The following is a 21,123-nucleotide window of genomic DNA, read 5'->3' on the forward strand; positions in this document are numbered from 1 at the left end:
AAAGTGGTTTACCACACCACTCAAAACAGTCAGGGGCAAAGCTGACTCAACACACCACCCCCTACATATTATGGACTTTCAAAAGCCGATTGACAAAATATCACATAATAAACGTATTCGTCAAAGTTTAGGCCATGGGGTTCAAGTGACAGTGGCTACTAAATTGGCTAAGGGAGAGAAAGCAGAGAGTAGTGGTGAGCTCTTGTTTTTTAGACTTGCAGGAGGTATACCCCAGGGGTCGCTTTTAGGCCTACTGGTCTTTTTGATACATATTATTGACCTTGAGTTGGGTATAAACAACATAATATTACATTTTCCAAATGAAATGAAGTTCGGAAATGTAGCACTCAATGAAGCGGACAGTAACAGACTTCAAGAGGACATAGTCTATCTGGGCAAAATAAGAACATAAGAAAAAGGAGCAGGAGTAGGCAATTCGGCCCTTCGCTTCTACTCCACCGTTAAATAGGTTCATGGCTGAGCTTCGGTTAAAAAAATTCATATAACACCTAATAACTGAAATAACAACAGAAAATGCTTGAAACACTCAGCAGGCTAGTCGGCATCCGTGGAGAGAGAGACAGAGTTAAAGTTTCGGGTCTGGGACTCTTAATCAGAACCTAATAACTGAACCTCATTCCCGCATATACAGTTGTCTCCTTACGTTGCATTAACAGAATAAAATATCAGTGGAGCCTACATTAGTCCCTAAATTCCCCACAAATCCTTCCAGCAGCGAAGTTTAAGAGGAGATTTGATCGAGGTGAGTAAACAAGTAGCAACTGTTTCCAGTGGCAGTGGAGTCGGTAACCAGAGTACAGATTCAATGTGATTGGCAATAGAACCAGAGACGACATGAGGAGGATTTTTTTCTAAGAGCGAGTTGTTGTGATTTGGAATGCTCTGCCTGAAAGGATGGTGCAAGCAGAGACAATAGTAACATTCAAAAGGGATTTGTAAAGTATACTTGATTTTTTAAAAGAGCAGGTGAACAAATATTGAAAATCGGTATCGCTGGTCAGCAAAGCAATGAAAATGCTAGTAAGGAACTGGGTTTTATTTTGAAATCAATAGAATTCAATAGCAGTGAGGTTGGCAAATGGTGCGATGTGATGGTCCACAAGGATCGGTGCTGGGAACCCTCTCGTTCCCCATGTACAGAGACAATTTGGATTCTGGAAGCGGAAGTGCAATGTCGAGATTTTTGGAAGCCGCCGAAATGGGGGTTTATAGTTAGTAAAGAGGAGGACTGCAACAGAATACAGGAAGATGTCAATAAAATCACAGAATGGGCGTGTAATTGGAAAAGGAATGTCAATATTTACAACATCAAAGATTGCATTTACTTAGCGCCTGTAATGTAATAAATTCTCCCAAGGCACTTTCAGGAGCGTTATCAAACATAATTTGACACGGAACCACAAAAGGGGATATTAGGCAAGATGACCGAAAGCTTGGTCAAAGAGGTAAGTTTTAAGGAGCATGTTAAAAGGAGGAGACAGAGTTAGAGAGGCAGAGAGGTTTTTGGAGGGACCCCAGAGTTTAGGCCCAGGCAGCTGAAAACATGCCCGGCAATGGTGGAGCGGTTAAAATCGGGGATGTGCAAGATGCCAGATTTGGAAGAGTGCAGAGTTCTTGGGGGGCGGGGGGATCTTAGAGCTGTTGGAGGTTAGAGTTAGGGAGGCCATGTAGAGATTTGAAAACAAGAATGTTAATTTTAAGATTGAGGCATTGCCAGACCAGCAGCCAGTGCAGGTCAGTGAGCGTAGGGGTGATGGGCTATTGGGATTTAGTGCGAGCTAGCATACGGGCAGCAGATCTTTGGATGAGCTCAAGTTTATGGAGGGGGGTGAGATGAGAATCTGGCCAGAAGCACATTGGAGTTGTCATGTCTAGAGCTACCAAATGCATGGATGAGGTTCAAACAGCAGATGAGCTGAGGCAGGGGCGGAGTTAAGCGATGTTACGTAGGTTGAAGTAAGCCGTCCTGGTAATGGAGTGGATATGTGGTCGGAAAATCATCTCACGGTCAAATACCACACCCAGGTTGCGAATGGTCTGTCTCAGCCTTAGACTGGTGTCAGGGAGAGGGATGGAGTCGGTGGCTAGGCAATGGAGTTTGTGACAGTGGCCAATGTCTTCGGTCTTACAAATAATTAGCTGGACAACACCAGAACAGAGATTTTACAGCTATCGGGAAAGATTGCACAGGATGGACCTTTTTGCATTAGATGAAAGGGGACATAGAGGAGGCCTGATTGAGGTCTTGAAAATTATGAATGGATATGGAGCGAACGTTTCCACTTGTGGGAGCATCAAAAACTCGGGGTCAAACATACAACGTAGTTACTAATAAATTCAATAGAGAGAAAAGGAGCAATTTAATTTCTCACAAAGTGCTTAGAATGTCGAATTCACTACCACCTGAAGTGACTAAGGCAAATAGCTTCGATGCTTTCAAAGGGAAATTGTTAAGTCCGCGAATGATTGAGACACGGACCAGCAGGAGTGAAAACAAACAGATCTTTACTGGTGGAAGGCAATAACGAAACTAAACAGAGGCTCTCTAGCGCCTTTTATACAGGGGTGGTGACTGCCGGTACTGCAGTCTGAGACCAGTTATTCTCTTAAAGGTACATACACAACAATTCCTCCCCTTTTAGATAAACCGTACATAACATTCATTTAACAACTAATGATAACGAATTACAATCACAATTACTGTTGCTAGATACATTGGTTAAGTTTAAGCAATTATAAGTTCAGTCTTTGAGGAGGCTTCCTGATTCTGTCTGGATAACGCCTCTTTGGGGTATCAGGTTCTTCTGGCAATGTTGAGTTGGAATCAATGTCGTTGTTTGGTTCATCTGCTTCCAATATTACCGGTTCTGCGGTAGCTGCAATTGGAACGTCGATTTCATTACCAGGTGTATCAGATCGTGGTGTGGAGTTGACGTTTTCCAGTGACTCTAGAATCTGGTCAGCATGGCATCTTACAATGCTCTCCCCAACGTCCACGGTATACATGAGAGGTCCTTGTCGTGTACAAATCGTTCCTGGCTGCCATTTCTCAGTGCGGTAGTCCTGGGCCAAAACTGGTTGACCTATCTTAAAACTCCTGGTCGGCCTTTCATTCATATTCTGAAACTGCCTGTTCTCCACATCTCTTCGGACGTTTGGCTTAACCAAATCCAAGCGGCATCGTAGTCTTCGATTGAAGAACATCATGGCTGGAGTTTGGTTGGTAACCGCATGTGTCGCATTCCGGTAGGCAAACAAGAAGTTGTTCACCTTGTGTTGTAGGGGTATATCTTCATTACACATTGCCTTGATAGCCTTCTTGAATGTTTGGACAAACCTCTCGGCCAATCCATTAGTGGCTGAATGATATGGGGCAGATGTGTAATGCTTAACACCATTGTTCTTTAAGAACCTCCAGAACTCTTCAGACACAAACTGTGGTCCATTGTCAGAGCAAATCTGTTCAGGCAGCCCATTCCTGGCGAATATGGTTCGTAAAACTGTGATAGTTTTTTCCGTGGTGGTTGAGGACATTTTTATTACCTCTGGCCACTTTGAGTGTGCATCCACCGCAATTAAAAACATCGGCCTAGAAATTGAGTTTGCGCTGCACCGGGGCTTAATGCCAGAAATTTAGCACCGGTGCTAAGTCGCGCTGTGCGCGCCAAAAATTCAGTAGCACCGCGCCCAAATGGCTGCTGGCGCTACTGAAGGCTGTTTGCGCCTGAAAACTGGCGCTACGCGCCGCATTGCGGCGCTATTCCGGCGCTGCGGCGCCCGATGCGGTGCGGCAGGCTCGGGAAGTGCAGGCCTCCTCCTTCAGTTAAGGAGGAGCTGCCTGCACCCGCCCGCTGGCCGGTTAAATCGCCACAAAAATGAGCCCGGCGCCTCGGGGAAGTGCCGGGCTCGCAGCCGAGAAGCATCTGTTCCGCGGGGGGGTGGTGCGGGAGTCCGGGGAGGGAGGTGCGGGCAGGCGGCCGGTGGGAAAGCGGCCGGCCGCCGCTCCACGTTTATGCGCCGGCGCAAAGTCGTGTAAGACTCTGTTGCCAGAGTCTTAGTTGCGGCTGCCACGGGCGAGGTGGCCGCCATTGGCGCTTTGCAGGAAGCAAGTGAGGCCTACCTGGTGGGACTGTTTGAAGACACCAACCTGTGTGCTATCCACGCCAAGCGTGTGACCATCATGCCAAAAGACATACAGCTAGCTCGTCGCATCCGCGGGGAGCGCGCTTAAACATTGCATCACCTTGGGGCGGGGGCGGGGGAGTTAGCATTGAAGTCTTCCCCCACAAGCCCAACTTTCAACTCCTAGCCTCCTTTCCACCCCCCCTCCCCCAACCAAAGTGTAAGAATAATTTAAAATCAGTCTATTCTTCCTATCTGGTAGTAGTCAGTGGCTGTTTATCATTTTATTTCCTTGGGGGGGAAGGGAGGAGAGTGGAGGGAGGGAGGAGTGGAGGGGGGTTAGGGAGGAGAGTGGAGGGGGGTTAGGGAGGAGAGTGGAGGGGGGGGGAGGGAGGAGAGTGGAGGGGGGGGAGGGAGGAGAGTGGAGGGGGGGGGAGGGAGGAGAGTGGAGGGGGGGAGGGAGGAGAGTGGAGGGGGGGAGGGAGGAGAGTGGAGGGGGGGGAGGGAGGAGAGTGGAGGGGGGGGAGGGAGGAGAGTGGAGGGGGGGGAGGGAGGAGAGTGGAGGGGGGGAGGGAGGAGAGTGGAGGGGGGGAGGGAGGAGAGTGGAGGGGGGGAGGGAGGAGAGTGGAGGGGGGGAGGGAGGAGAGTGGAGGGGGGCGAGGGAGGAGAGTGGAGGGGGGGAGGGAGGAGAGTGGAGGGGGGGAGGGAGGAGAGTGGAGGGGGGGAGGGAGGAGAGTGGAGGGGGGGAGGGAGGAGAGTGGAGGGGGGGAGGGAGGAGAGTGGAGGGGGGAGGGAGGAGAGTGGAGGGGGGGGAGAGGAGGGGGGGCGGGAGGAGGGGAGGGAGGAGAGTGGAGGGGGGGAGGGAGGAGAGTGGAGGGGGGGAGGGAGGAGAGTGGAGGGGGGGAGGGAGGAGAGTGGAGGGGGGAGGGAGGAGAGTGGGGGGGAGGGGGAGGGAGGAGAGAATTAAAGGATCAGCCATGATCTCATCGAATGGCGGAGCAGGCACGAAGGGCCGAATGGCCTACTCCTGCTCCTATCTTCTATGTATCTATGTATCTATGTAACTGAATTTCGGCGCTGGGGCCCGTCACCACGGCAACCGGGACGCTGCGCACACCGATGACGTCATCGGTGCCGGCGCAGCGCTACCGGTGTAACGCCGATGTTGGGCCCTAGTCAATTTCAAAACCGGCTGTAAGTCCAGCGCAATGCCCTCTAGCGCCGCAAAATGGGCGCTAACCCCACTCAATTTCTAGGCCATCGAGTCCATGAAGGGGCCAGCAAAATCAATGTGCACCCTTTGCCATGGAGATGAGGGCCACTCCCATGGATGCAGAGGAGCTTGTGGTGGGGCGTTTTGGACCTTCTGGCATCCTGCACAGCTCTTGGTCATCTCTTCGATTTCTCTATCGATCCCCGGCCACCACACAAACGCTCTGGCTAAGCTCTTCATTTTTACCCCACCCAGATGACCCTCATGAAGCTCATTGAGCACTCTATCCGTCAACTTAGGTGGAATTACTACTCTGGATCCACACATCACGGTTCCTCTGCACACTGACAGCTGTTCTCTTCTCGGCGAGAATGCTGGCAGCAGTGGTTCGCCATGTGCTGGCCATCCCTTCACCATTAAATCATAGACCCATGATAGTGTCGGGTCATTCCGTGTTTCCTTTTCTATGTTTGCATTCGTCACAGGGAGACATTCGACTATGGTCGAGTGGAATAACTCCATTGGATCCACTGCAAGGTCTTCTTCTTCCACCGTCGGCAACGGTAGACGTGACAGTCCATCAGCATTTCCATGCTGCTTAGTTCCTTTGTACTCGATGTCATATTGGTGTGCCCCTAGGAAAAGGGACCACCTCTGCAGCCGTTGTGCTGTCATTATCGGTACGCCCTTCTGAGGGTTGAAAATGGAGACAAGAGGTTGATGATCGGTTAGTAGAGTACATTTTTGACCGTGCAGATAGTGATTGAACTTCTTCACCCCCCACACTAGGCTAAGGGCCTCTCTGTCAATCTGGGCATAGTTACGCTCGGCAGAAGTTAACGAGCGTGACACAAAAGCTATCGGCCTTTCCAAACCATCAAGGAATTTATGTGACAGTGGGAGACACATCACACGCCAACCTGATTGGCAGTGCTGGGTTGTAGTGAGCCAATACTTCCTTTGAAGTGATTAAGTCCTTACTCTTCTGAAAAGCATGCTTACAATCATCGCTCCATTTCCATGCTACCCCCGTTCGTAGCAGGGCGTTCAGTGGGTGCAGAATTGTTGACAAATTCGGCAAAAACTTATGATAGTAATTCACCAATCCGAGGAATGACCTCAGTTGCGACACATTTTCAGGCGCTGGGGCCTTAACAACTGCTTCAATTTTGTCAGGGGACTTATGTAACCCCTCTTCATCAATCACGTGGCCACAATACGATAACTGTTTCTTAAAAAATTCGCACTTGGGGCGGTTGGCTCGCAGCCCATGTTCCCGTAGTCTAGTGAGCACCTGTTCTAGGTTGTTAAGATGTTCACTGTCATCTTCACCTGTTACAAGGATGTCGTCCAAGTAACACTGAGTCCCCGGAATCCCTTGCAGGACTTGTTCCATCGCTCTTTGCCATATCGCCGGAGCCGATGCTACTCCGAATAACAATCGATGATACTGGTAAAGACCTTTGTGAGTGTTTATTGTGAGATACTTCCTAGAGGACTCTTCAACCTCCATCTGCAAATATGCTTGTGCTAGGTCAATTTTTGTAAAACGCTTCCCTCCAGACAGCGAGGCGAAGATGTCTTCTATCCTTGGAAGAGGATATTGTGCTGTGCGAAGGACAGGGTTCACCGTCACCTTGAAATCCCCACAGATGCGAATCTTCCTTGGCTCTCCGGACTTATTGCTTAACGTTTTCTTCATGACAGGAATGATGGGTGTCGCCCACTCGCTCCAGTCGACCTTAGACAACACGCCCGCCTTCTCCAGATTTTCCAGCTCTGCCTTGACGGCTGGGCGAATTGCATATGGTACCGGTCTCGCTTTGAAAAACTTGGGAACTGCATTCTCTTCTATTTTTATCGAGGCGGTTACGCCTTTAAGCGTGCCCAGTTCTTGTTGAAATACCTCTTTGGCGTTAGCTAAGATTGTTGACAATTGTCCAGGAGTGAGGTCTTCATCTTTTTTACCATCCACCATCATTGCATGAATGGAATGCCAATCTAAGTTTATCTTCCTGATCCATTCCCGTCCCAATAACGGTGGTCCACCATTTGGCAGTATGTAGAGATACAATTTCCGTATTTTCTTGCCATTGTATTCGACAGGCACACTTATTTTTCCTCTGGGGTATACTTTTTGCCCCGTATACGTCGTCAAGACGATGGATGTCTCTCTCAAGGGTATGTGTGAAAATAGCCACTCGTAGTCTCGTCGATTCATGACGGTTAGCGCTGATTCTGTATCCAATTCCATTTTAACTTGGGACCCTGCTATCGTGAGAGTGACCCAAATGGTTCGGTGATCCTCTTTTGCGATTACATTGTGAAGTTTGAGACAGCTTAGTCTCCTGTTTCCGGATTCACTATCGCTCATCTGGTCTTTGGAACTACTGTCCGTCATCTTTTGTACTTTCTTGTATGGTTCCTTAGTAGCCTTTTTGTTGTCGCTGGTCTTCTTCCCAGACCTACAAACTCGTGCAATGTGTCCAATCTTCCCGCATTGTCTGCATATTTTGTCTTTGGACCAGCAGTCCTTCTGGTCATGGTTAGTTCTGCCGCAGCGATAACATTTTGCAAATCTCCGTGTCATTTCGTGGGTGCCGTATTCCTGTGGTTTTTGTTGAATTTCTGCAGCTCCCCTGGCTGCTGCTTCATGCGATACTGCCACGCTGAAAGCCTTATCTAGCGTCAGCTCTTTTTCTGAGAGTAACTTCTTCTGTGTTCCTTCACTCAGGAGTCCACAGACAAATTTGTCCCGTAGGATATCTGCCAGTCCTGCTCCGAACTGGCAGTGCTTTGATAGCTTGCGTAGTTCCGTAAGATACTCAGCATTGCTCTCATCTTTGTGCTGAGTTCTCCTGTGGAATTTAAATCTTTCTGCTATCAACAGCGGTGCAGGGTTTAAGTGTTCCTGTAGAACAGCAACATTTTCGTTAAAACTCTTCGCCTTAGGTTTGGCTGGAGTAATCAGATCCTGCAATAGGCCGTACGTTCTAGCGCCAATTAAGTTTAGCAATATCGATGCCTTTTTCCCCTCCGCTATTTCGTTTGCCTCGAAATATACCTCAACTCTTTCCACATATGTGGTCCAGTCCTCTAGTGTATTATCAAAAGCAGTGATACAGCCAGTCTTCGGCATCTTGCAAATCTAAAATGGCGCCTCCCGCGCTTTGCCTTCTTCCCCGATTTAACAAAATGGCGCCTCCTGCGCTTTGTCTTCTTCCCTGCTGTTGTTAGTGCTGCTTTCCACGGTTTCCTGCGCGTTAAATATTGATTCTTTTTCTTTTATTATTTTCCCGTCGTGGAGCGGACCCTCTGGGACACTTCCCTCCCTCTTCTTAGGTCCGAATGCTGCCCGGCTTCGAAGCACTGGCCTGTGTGCTCCACCCTCTCTCTCTCTCTTTGCTTCCTGACTTGCTGCCCGGCCCCGTTGAAAAGCCACCTGATCGAGCTTCAGCCCGCCGCAGCCCAGGAAGGATCAGAGCACTACCTGCCACCAGCCTGATTAGCTGGGAAACCACAGACCGAGGATCCCAGCCTGGCTCTGGACAATCTCTCCTGCAAGTTTTTAAACCGATGATTGGCGGTCGATGCCCGTTTCTCGAGTTTCAATGGACTCTATTTTTTTTTTTTCTTTCTTCTGGCTCCGACCTTCAACAACGTCATCGGAGCTGCTGCCGAGTGGCAGGTAAATACGTTTCTTACTCGTCGCCAGTGTTTGGTCTGCGAATGATTGAGACACGGACCAGCAGTAGTGAAAACAAACAGATCTTTACTGGTGGAAGGCAATAATGAAACTAAACAGAGGCTCTCTAGCGCCTTTTATACAGGAGTGGTGACTGCCGGTACTGCAGTCTGAGACCAGTTATTCTCTTAAAGGTACATACACAACATAAATTAGACGAGTACATGAGAGAAAAGGGAAAAGAAATATATGCTGAGAGGCTGAGATGAGGTAGATGCAATGAGAGGAGACTGGAGTGGAGCATAAATACCAGCACAGACTGATTGGGCCGAATGGCCTGTTTGTGTGCTGTATATTCCAGGTAATATATACATGAACTGCAGCTCAGCCCTGTCTGCCTACATATTGACCAGGCTCTTACTCTGGAAGCGGCTAATGCATTGCTGCCCTCAATAGCTGAAGGGACTCTTTACAGAGGAGCTCAGATGGAATCCAGGTAACTAGTGGTCCTGTCCTGAAAGACAATGTGCCATTGTCAATCAGAAATGGTGCCGAGCCCTAAACACAGTGCTCGCCCCGCCGTTGGCTGTATCTTCAGCTGTGCAGCAATTCCTGGTGTAATTCAGTGGATAGCAGATTGGGGCTGAATATTAGATTCCTGGACGTGAAACACTGGGACCCACCTTTGGGCTGCACTCAGTTATTCTGATTCTTAAGTAATTGAATAATTGAGGTAAGTGGGTATTTCACCGCGTTCTTCACCTGCTCTCTGAACTCGGACTGGGTCACCACATAAATAAATGTGTTTGTGCAGCAACTTAAACACAGCAGTGTAGGAACGTGGGTTCCTAACTAAAAGATTGAGTTCTAGTCAGATAATCAAACAAAATGAACTTTAATGAAACAAACAGGTTTTAACAAGAAACTGCAGGATAACATCGAATGTAGGTCTGTTCTCTTCAGAGGCTCCATGAGGACTGCCAAGTCGGTCCCGTGGCTGATGTCATGACGTCATCACACTTCCCGCCAGTGGGGGATCACGTGATGTCAGCGTGACGTCATCACATTTTAACCGCGCTGTTAAAGTAACCACGCTCTGTACAGTTAAACAGCATAATTAAAGATACAGACTCAGGCTTTAGCCAACATGTTGTTAAAGGAATTATATACAAACGATCTGAGTCCTTTGGTGGCTCCGCCACATGCGCCCCCCCAGATTTGTCTTTAACAGCAAAAGTGAGACGTCAAGGAGGCCTGACAAGTCTGTCCAAGCGACTTTGGTAACCCTGCGGAGGAAGCTGATAGACGGTGGTCAAGCTGACGGGCGGCTGTGGTTGATCTGGCATGGCGGTTGCAGGCGGTCGGCCACGTTTCGGCGGTTGAGCGATGACGACTGGGCGGTCCAGGTCCAAGTGAGCTGGCTTCAACCAGTCCACCGAAATGTGATCCGGCTTTCCTCCGATGTCGACCGAAAAGGATTTGTCTCCCGGTACTCCGAAACGAGCAACCGAACAGGAGATGAAAGCTCTAGCGATGTCTGCCAAAGTGGTGGAAACCAAAGGAATTGACTCTGGCCACCTAGTGGTGCAGTCCACCATGGTGAGGAGATGAGTATAACCATGGGAAGGCTGAAGTGGCCCCACAAGGTCCACATGCACGTGGTCGAAATGATGCTCTGGAACAGCGAACGTAGCCACTGGAGCTTTTACATGATGCTGGACCTTGGCCTTCTGGCAGACCACGCAGTTGTTGGCCCAGTCACGGACATCCAGATGAATTTCGCCAACATTAGCCATTGTGATGCCTTCATACCAGGGTGCGACAACCCGTGTATGGTGTCAAACACTTTCTGGTGCCAGGCGACTGGCACGATAGGTCGGGGAACGCCCATGGAGACATCGCAAAGGAGCGTGGTGCCTGCGACCTGGAAACTGACGTCGGCCGCTTGGAAACTAGGGGGGATGGTTCTGTATGAGTGGACCTCTGGGTCCGAAGCCTGATCCGCGGCCATCAGGGCATAGTCAATCCCAAGGTGAACCGCATGGACCATCGCGCGGGAGAGGCAATCCGCTACCAGGTTGTCTTTACCAGACATATGTTGAATGTCCGTGGTGAATTCAGAAATAAACGTCATGTGACGTTGTTGACGAGCTGACCACGGTTCGGCAGTCTTGGCCATGGCGAACGTTAATGGCTTGTGGTCGAAAAAAGCCGTGAAGGGACATCCTTCTAATAAGAACTGGAAATGGCGGATGGCTAGGAAAAGGGCCAGCAACTCCCAATTGAAAGTGTTGTATTTGCTTTCATTTTTCCGTAGTTGGCGGTTGAAAAACGCCAGCGGTTGCCACGTGCCGTTCACCCACTGCTCCTGCACTGCGCCGATGGTGTAGTCTGACACGTCGGTGGTAAGGGCGATGGTAGCACCTGTAAGTGGGTGTGCCAGCATGTTTGCATTGGCCAAGGCACTCTTGGTGTTGAGGAATGCCTGGTTCATCTCGGCCGTCCAGCTGATTGGACCCTTGAGGGCCTCGTACAAAGGCTGCTTAAGCAGAGTTGCCTTAGGGACGAATCGGTGATAGAAATTGACCATTCCAAGGAACTCTTGCAGGGCCTTGACGGTTGGTGGGTGCGGGAAAGAGGTAACAGCCTCCACCTTCATCAGTAAGTGGACGGCACTGTCTGATGTGATGTGGTGTCCCAAGAAATCGATCCGCTGCAGGCCGAACTGGCACTTGGGCGGGTTGATGATTAAACCATGCTGACTGAGGTGTGTAAAGAGAGTACGCAAATGGCAGAGGTGCTCTTCCTTGCTAGCGCTGGCAATGAGGATATCGTCGAGGTAGACGAAGATGAAGTTTAGGTCTCGGAGCACGGAGTCCATCAAGCGCTGGAAAGCCTGTGCCGCATTCTTCAAGCCAAACGGCATCCGCAGGAACTCAAAAAGGCCGAACGGTGTGATGACTGCGGTTTTTGGGACGTCTTGCGGGTGCACGGGAACCTGGTGATACCCACGGATGAGGTCGACTTTTGAAAAGATGGAATTTCCCGCCAAATGGGCTGAGAAATCCTGACTATGCGGGATCAGGTACCAATCAGGAGTAGTGGCATCATTCAGGCATCGGTAGTCGCCACATGGCCGCCAGCCACTGCCCGGTTTCGGAACAATGTGGAGAGGCGAAGACCAGGGACTATTCGACCGGCGAATAATCCCCAGCCGCTCCATCGTGTCGAACTCCGCTTTCACAGCCGCGAGCTTGCTGGGTTCAAGCCTTCGAGCCCGTGCATACACCGGGGAGCCAGTAGTGGTGATATGATGTTCAACACCATGCTTCGTGGCCGAGGAGGAGAGAGTGGGCCTGGTCAGCTCTGGGAACTCTCCGAGGAGCTGAGTGAAGTCATCTGGAGATGGGAATGTGCAGGCGACAGAGCGCGACACGGCGGTACTGCGGTGGCATGGAATTGAGTGGAAGGTGGCCACGTTGATCAACCGGCGGTGCCGGACATCGACGAGGAGGCCGTTGGCACACAGAAAATCCGCCCCTAGAATGGCCTGCGAGACTTTGGCCATGACGAATTCCTAATGGAAGCGCTGACCGCTGAAACACACTTGGACCTGCCGCTTTCCGAAAGTTCGAGTGGCTGCGCCATTAGCCACCTCGATTGAAAGGCCGTGGCCCCCAGCTTGAATGTTGACATTCAACGCGGGTAGGATGCTACACTGCGCCCTGGTGTCACAAAGGAAACGTCGACCCGATAGGGAGTCGGTGATGAAAAGAAGTTTTCCCGAAGATCCGATGGCCATTGCTGCCGCGGAGTGCCTGTTAGACCCGGTCCTCCTTCACCAGGAACGCTGCAGGAGCTTTGTTGTTTTCTTTTTTGGGTGAAAAGCTGCAGGGAGAGCGGCAGCGTCATGCTTTCACGCCAAAACGAGCATGGTAGGAGCACCAGCCCTCTGCAAAAGGAGCTGGAGCCGCGCCTGTGAGGGATGGGCGTCTCATGGCAGCGCAGCACTGCTGGGTTACTGTGGAAATCTTATCTGCTTCGGCAGCAAGCTCTGCACAGTCTGTGACCTCGGACCTGGCTAGGGCAGCCTGCACCTGCTCCGGTAGTTGGCAGAGGAATAGCTCCTGGAAGAGGAAACAGTCTGGTTCAGCACCTAAGAGCGTGAGCATTTGGCTCTTGAGCTCGGACGGTTTGGAGTCCCCAAGGCCGGGCATAGCGAGAAGTCGGCGAGCGCATTCTGACTTCAAAAGCCCGAAGACCTGTAGCAACCATGCCTTTAACGTATCATATTTGTGGTCAGTAGGTGGACTGCCGAGTAGGCTGATGATCCATGAGGTAGTGGCGCTATCGAGGGCGGAGACCACGTAGTAATAACGGGTCTGATCCATGATGATGTTCCTGATGGCGAACTGGGCTTCAGAGTGGATGAACCATGCGGCTGGTTGTTGCAGCCAGAACTGTGGCAGTTTCAGAGTCACGGCGTTCGTTTCCATGCTGAAGATCTTCCGCGAAAACCGTTCACGAAAGTCAGGGTCACCAATGTAGTAACGTGCGTTCCTAACTAAAAGACTGAGTTCTACTCAGATAATCAAACAAAACGAACTTTAATGAAACAAACAAGTTTTAACAAGAAACTGCAGGGTAACATCAAATGTAGGTTTGTTCTCTTCAGAGGCTCCACGAGGACTGCTAAGTCGATCCCATGGCTGACGTTATGACATCATCACGCTTCCCACCAGTGGGGGATTACGTGATGTCGGCGTGAAGTCATCACATTTTAACCGCACTGTTAAAGTAACCAGTTAAACAGCATAATTTTAATGCTGTTAAAGGAATTATATACAAATGATCTGAGTCCTTTGGTGGCTCTGCCACAGCAGCATAATTCCGACTTGTTGACGAATATAAAATGAACCAGTGGAATTATCTATTCCTGCAATGCTATAATAAAAGAAATCTATAACATTCACCAACAGTAGAAATATAAAGCTTCCGGTCTGGTGAAGAGTAAAATCAGCGCTCCTTCTGCTCTCCAGCTCTGGGTCTCTGCCATTCTCTCCCTTGCTCTCACCCCTCAGTCCCTTATGGACCCGACTGGCCACTAAAATGTTTCTGACTGTCAGAGTGTTGAGCAACAGAATTAAAGCAAATGAGAGCAATGGGGTTAAAAGCCTATCAAACCAGATAAACCCCACTCACCCGGGCTCAGTATAATAGTTTGGGATTGAGAAACAGAACCATGGCACAGTGTCGATTATCTCCAAGGGTTGATATATAAAGCAGAAGAGAATGTTTTTTAAACAAGGCAGAATGCAGCAAGTTGCTAGAACCACAACCACAGTTTTCCCGGTGCAATATTTTGTTTTCAGCTTCTGGCAACAAATGGCCACAAATCGATCAAAGTTGAAAGTGACGGTGAACCAGACAGAATGGCCTCTGGCGGCACGAGTCAAGACATGGATAACAGTACACACAGCGGTGACATTGGGAAATAATACCAAATGATGTGCCTCAGTATGACCTCAGTGACAATGAATAGGAGCTCTGCCGCTGCCAGGCCCAGCAGGTAGCGAGTGGTGCACGTGGTGAGCCCATACATTCCCCGGGACAGGATCACAGTCACCAATAAATTCACTGTTTAAAAAGAGAAGGGAAAAGAGAATAGAAATTACTGATCAAACATTCTTCATGTCTGAGCCCAGACGTAAACATAGAATCATAGAAGATAGGAGCAGGAGTAGGACATTCTGCCCCTCGAGCCTGTTCCGCCATTCAATGAGATCATGGCTGATCATCCAAATTCAGTACCCTGTCCCTGCCTTCTCTCCATATCCCTTGATCCCTTTAGCCTTAAGAAATATATCCACCTCCTTCTTGAATATATTTAATGCATTGGCCTCTACTGCCTTCTTTGGCAGAGAATCACCACTCTCTGGGTGAAGAAATTCCTCCTCATCTCTGTCCGAAATGGCTTACCCCTTATCCTTAGACTGTGAGCCCTGGTTCTGGACTCCCTGACCATCGGGAACATCCTTCCAGCATGTAGCCTGTCTAGTCCTGTTAGAATTTCATAAGTTTCGATGAGATGCCCTCTCATTCTTCTAAACTCCACTGAGTATAAGCCCAATCGACCCAATCTCTCCTCATACATCATTCCTGCCATCCCAGGTATCAGCCTGATGAATCTTCGCTGCACTCCTTCCATGGCAAGTACATCCTTCCTCAGATAAGGCGACGAAAACTGCGCACAATACTCAAGATGTGGCCTCATGAAGGCCCTGTACAACTGCAGCAAGACATCCTTGTTCCTGTACTCAAACCCTCTCGCTACAAAGGCCAACATGCCATTTGCCTTCTTAACCGTCTGCTGCACCTGCATGCTTACTTTCAGCGACTGGTGCACAAGGACACCCAGGTCTCGTTGCACTTCCCCTTCTCCCAATCTATTGCCATTCAGATAATAATCTGCCTTCCTGTTTTAGACACCAAAGTGGATAACCTCACATTTATCCACGTTATATTGCATCTGCCATGCTTCTGCCCAATCACCCAACCTGTCCAAATCATCCTGCAGTTTCTTGGCATCCTCCTCACAGCACACACGTCCACCCAGCTTTGTGTTATCTGCAAATTTGGAGATATTACATCCAATTCCCTCGTCCAGATCATTAACATATATTGCGACCAGCTGGGGTCCTAGGACCGATCCTTGCGTTACCCCACAAGTCACTGCCTGCCACTTGGAAAATGACCCGTTTATTCCAACTCTTTGCATTCTACCTGCCAACCAGTTCTCTATCCCAACAATTCCTTGCCCCCAATCCCACGTGCCTTAACTTTACATGATAATCGCTTATGTGGGACCTTATCGAGATCCGTCTGAAAGTCCAAATGCACCACATCAACAGGTTCTCCCTTATCTATTTTACTAGTTACATCCTCAAAAAATTCCAGTAGATTAGTCAAGCACGATTTACCTTTTGTAAATCCAAGTTGACTTTGTCCGATCCTGTCACTGTTTTCCAAGTGATCTGCTATTACATCTTTTATAATGGACTCTAGCATTTTCCCCACTACCGATGTCAGGCTTACTGGTCTGTAATTCCCCGTTATCTCTCTACCACCTTTTTTGAATAGTGGGGTAACATTAGCTAACCTCCAATTCAAGGGTATTGTTCCAGATTCCATCGAATGTTGGAAGAACATCAGCAATGCATCTACTATTTCTAGGGCCACTTCCTTAAGTACCCTGGGATGTAGACCATCAGGCCCTGGGGATTTATCGGCCTTCAGTCCCATCAAATTTACTAACACCATTTCCCTACAAATGCTGATTTCTTTCAGTTCCTCCCTTTCATCAGACCCTATGTTGCCCGGCATCTCTGGGATGTTATTTGTGTCCTCCTTTGTGAAGACAGAACCAAAGTATGTATTCAGTTGGTCAGCCATTTCCTTGTTTCCCATTATAAATTCCCCTGATTCTGACTGTAAGGGACCTATGCTTGACTTCACCAATCTTTTTCTCTTCACATATCTATAAAAGTTTTTACAGTCAGTTTTTATGTTCCCTGTAGCTACTCTCATATTCTATTTTCCCTTTCTTAATTAATCACTTTGTCCTCCTTTGTTGACTCCTAAACTGCTCCCAATCCTCAGGATTATTGCTTTTTCTAGCCAATTTATATGTCCTCTCCTTGGATCTTTTGCAAACCCTAATTTCCCTTGTTAGCCACGGTTGAGTCACCTTTTTTGTTTTATTTTTATGCCAAACTGGGATGAACAAATTCTGTAGCTCAGCCATTCGGTCTTTGAATGTTTGCCATTGCCTATCCACCGTCAACCCTTTGAGTGCCATTCCCCAATTAGTCCTACCAAACTCGCTCCTCAGACCATCATAGTTTCCTTTATTTAAATTCAGGACCCTAGTCTCTGATTTAACTACTTCATTCTCCATCTTAATGAAGAATTCGACATATTATGATTGCTCTGACCCAATGGGGTCTCGTACAACAAGATTGCAAATTAATCATTTCTCGTTACCTATTACCCAGTCTAAGATGGCCTGATCTCTGGTTGTTTCCTCGAAATATTGGTCCAGGAAACCATCCCGTAAACACTCCAGGAATTCCTCCTCCACAGTATTGTTACTAATTTGGTTAGCCCAATCTATATGTAGATTAAAGTCACCCATGATGACTGCTGTGCCCTTTTTGCACGCTTCTCTAATTTCACATTTAGTGCCATCCCCATCCTCCGCATTACTGTTTGGAGGTCTATATGCCACTCCCACTAACGTTTTCTGCCCCATGGTATTTCTCAGTTCTACCCATACAGATTCCACATCATCAGAGGTAATATCCTTCCTTACAATTGTGTTAATCCCTTCTTTAACCAGGAATGCTACCCCACCTCCCTTTCCTTTTTGTATATCTTTCCTGAATTTTGAATACCCCTGGATGTTGATTTCCCAGCCTTCACCAACCTGGAGCCATGTTTCAATAATCCCAATCAAATCATATTCGTTTACCTCTATTTGCGCAGCTAATTCATCCACTTTATTATGAATGCTCCTCGTATTAAGAAACAAAGCCTTCAGGCTTGTTTTTTTAATGCTCGTAGACCTATTAGAATTATTATTTACTGTGGGCATGTTTGATTTAAACCGTTGATTTCTCTGAATGCCAATTTTGCTTTTCTCCTTCTTATATTTTGCTTTTATCCTCATTTCCCTTTCCTCTGTCCCCCTGCTTAGGTTCCCACCCCCCTGCCATTTTAGTTTAAACCCTCCCCCAGAGCACCAGCAAACACTCCCCCTAGGACAGAGCAGCGGCAGCAGGTAGCGAGAGCGGCGGACCCGTGGGAGACTCGGTGGCGGCGGCGAGGTAATAAAAGCGGCAGCGGGGCCAGGAGAGGCCTCAGAGCAGCGGCGGCAGGTAGCGAGAGCGGCGGACCTGTGGGTGACTCGGCGGCGGCGGCGGCAAGGTAATAAAAGCGGCAGCGGGACCAGGAGAGGCCTCAGAGCAGCGGCGGCAGGTAGCGAGAGCGGCGGACCTGTGGGAGACTCGGCGGCGGCGGCGAGGTAATAAAAGCGGCAGCGGGGCCAGGAGAGGCCTCAGATCATCGGCGGCATGTAGCGAGAGCGGCGGACCTGTGGGAGACTCGGCGGCGGCGGCGAGGTAATAAAAGCGGCAGCGGGGCCAGGAGAGGCCTCAGAGCAGCGGCGGCAGGTAGCGAGAGCGGCAGACCTGTGGGAGACTCGGCAGCGGCGGCGAGGTAATAAAAGGCGGCAGCGGGGCCAGGAGAGGCATACCAAACTCCAGTCTGCGAGCTCAGAGGGTAGCAGAGAGGTAAAAAGTATTCGGGGTGTGACGTCACCAGGGAGCAGGTGAGTGATTGGTTGGTGAGTATTTCTCTCTTTTCAATACAAGCTTGAATTCTGTGGTGTTAAATTTCTAGGGTCTCTGTGTTGTAGTGGGGACAGTTGGTAAATAAAGCTCCCTAGAGTATACCTGTAACTGGGGTATTGAATAAATTTTTGAATTAATTAAAGGAGTAAGTCATGGCAGGAGAGCTCAGCCCCGTGTTCTGCTCCTCTTGCTCCATGTGGGAAGTCAGGGACGCTGCCAGTGTCCCTGGCGACCATGTGTGCGGGAAATGCATCCAGCTGCAGCTACTTGTAGACCGCATTGCGGCGCTCGAGCTGCGGGTGGATGAGTTTTGGAGCATGCATGATGCTGAGAGGGTCGTGGATAGCACATTTACTGAGTTGTTCACGCCGCAGGGTAGGGCTGCACAGGCAGAAAGAACTTGGGTGACTATCAGGCGGAGCAACAGAGGCAGGCAGGAAGTGCAGGGGCCCCCTGCGGACATCCCCCTTTCAAACAGGTATACCAAGTTGGATACTGTTGAGGGGGATGACTCACCGGGGGAAGGCAGCAGCAGCCATCTTCCTGGCACCAGGGACGCTTCTGCTGCTCAGAAAGGGAGGAAAAAGAGTGGGAGAGCAATAGTGGTAGGGGATTCTATCGTAAGGGGAACAGATAGGCGTTTCTGTGGCCGCAAACGTGACTCCAGGATGGTTTGTTGCCTCCCTGAGGCCAGGGTCATGGATGTCACTGAGCGGCTCCAGGGCATTCTTAAGGGGGAGGGTGAGCAGGCAGAGGCCGTGGTCCACATTGGGACCAACGACATAGGTAGGAAGGGGGATGAGGTCCTGCATCAAGAATTTAGGGAGCTAGGTAGCAGATTAAAAAACAGGACCTCAAAGGTTGTAATCGCTGGATTACTCCCAGTGCCACGTGCTAGTGAGTATAGGAATAGGAGGATAGAACAGGTGAATGCGTGGCTAAAGAGTTGGTGCAGGAGGGAGGGTTTTAGTTTCCTGGATCACTGGGCCTGCTTCTGGGAAAGGTGGGACTTGTACAAGTCGGACGGGTTGCACCTGAACCAGAGCAGGACAAATATCCTTGCGGGGAGTTTTGCTAGCACTGTTGGGGGGGGTTTAAGCTAACTTGGCAGGGGGATGGGATACAGAGGGGAGCTGAAATAGGGGGTGATGTGCTGCCAATTATAGAGAAAAAAACAAGTCAGCTTGGTAGACAGGGCAAATATACAAGGGCAAGGCTGGATGGCATCTATTTTAATGCAAGGAGTCTTGCAAATAAGGTGGATGAACTGAAGGTGTTGATAAACACATGGGAGTATGATATTGTTGCTATCACGGAGACATGGTTGAGGGAGGGGCAAGACTGGCAGCTCAATATTCCGGGGTACAGAATCTTCAGGCGAGACAGAGGGGGAGGTATACGAGGAGGTGGTGCCGCAATATTAATTAAGGAGTCAATTACTGCAGTAAGGAGGGATGACATATTAGCAGGTTCCTCTAATGAGGCCATATGGGTGGAGCTTAAAAACAAAAAGGGGGCAAGCACTTTGCTGGGAGTGTACTATAGGCCTCCAAACAGTCAGGGGGAGATAGAGGAACAGATATGTAGGCAAATCTCAGAGAAATGTGCAAATAATAGGGTAATAATAATGGGGGATTTCAACTTCCCCAATATTAACTGGGATAGTCAGAGTGTGAAAGGCACAGAGGGTGTAGAATTCTTAAAGTGCATCCAGGAGAGCTTTTTGAGCCAGCATGTAGAAGGTCCTACAAGAGAGGGGGCGGTACTGGACCTAATTCTAGGGAATGTGGCCGGCCAAGTGGAAGAAGTGCTAGTAGGTGAGCACTTTGGTGACAGTGACCATAATATGGTGAGATTTAAGGTGGTCATGGAAAAGGACAGGGATGGGCCGGAAATAAAGGTTCTAAATTGGGGGAAGGCCGATTTTAATAGGATAAGGCAGGATCTGGCCAAAATGGACTGGGATCAGCTACTTGTAGGAAAATCCGCATCAGAGCAATGGGAGGCTTTCAGAAGGGAGATTGAGATCATACAATGGCAACATGTTCCCGAAAAGGTCAAGGGTGGTTCCAAAAACCACAGGGAACCTTGGATGTCAGGGGATATACGAGAATGCATTAGAAAAAAAAGGAGGGCTTTTGGCAGATACAAAAGGCTAAAGACGGAGGAAGCCCTAGAGGAGTACAAAAAGTGCAGGGGGATACTTAAAAAAGAAATTAGGAGATCAAGGAGGGGCCATGAAATAACACTGGCGAGCAAAATAAAGGAAAACCCTAAGATGTTTTATAAGTATATTAAGGGTAAGAGGATAACTAGGGAAAAAATAGGGCCCATTAGGGACAAAAGTGGCAATCTGTGTGTAGAGCTGGAAGATGTAGGAGGGGTTCTAAATGAATTTTTTGCATCTGTTTTCACTATGGAGAGGGACGATGTAGACATAGAAATAGGGCGGGGGGACCGTGATATGCTCGAACATATTAACATCGAGAGGGAGGAGGTATTGGCGGTTTTAGCAGGCCTAAAAATGGATAAATGCCCAGGCCCGGGACGAAATGTATCCCAGGCTGCTGTGTGAGGCAAAGGAAGAGATTGCGGGGGCTCTAACACATATATTCAGAACCTCTCTGGCCACAGGGGATGTGCCAGAGGACTGGAGAACAGCTAATGTAGTA

The sequence above is a fragment of the Somniosus microcephalus genome, chromosome 19 (genome assembly GCF_052327205.1).
Source record: "Somniosus microcephalus isolate GS21.2 chromosome 19, FLI_Smic_1.0, whole genome shotgun sequence".
NCBI classification, from domain to species: Eukaryota; Metazoa; Chordata; class Chondrichthyes; order Squaliformes; family Somniosidae; genus Somniosus; species Somniosus microcephalus.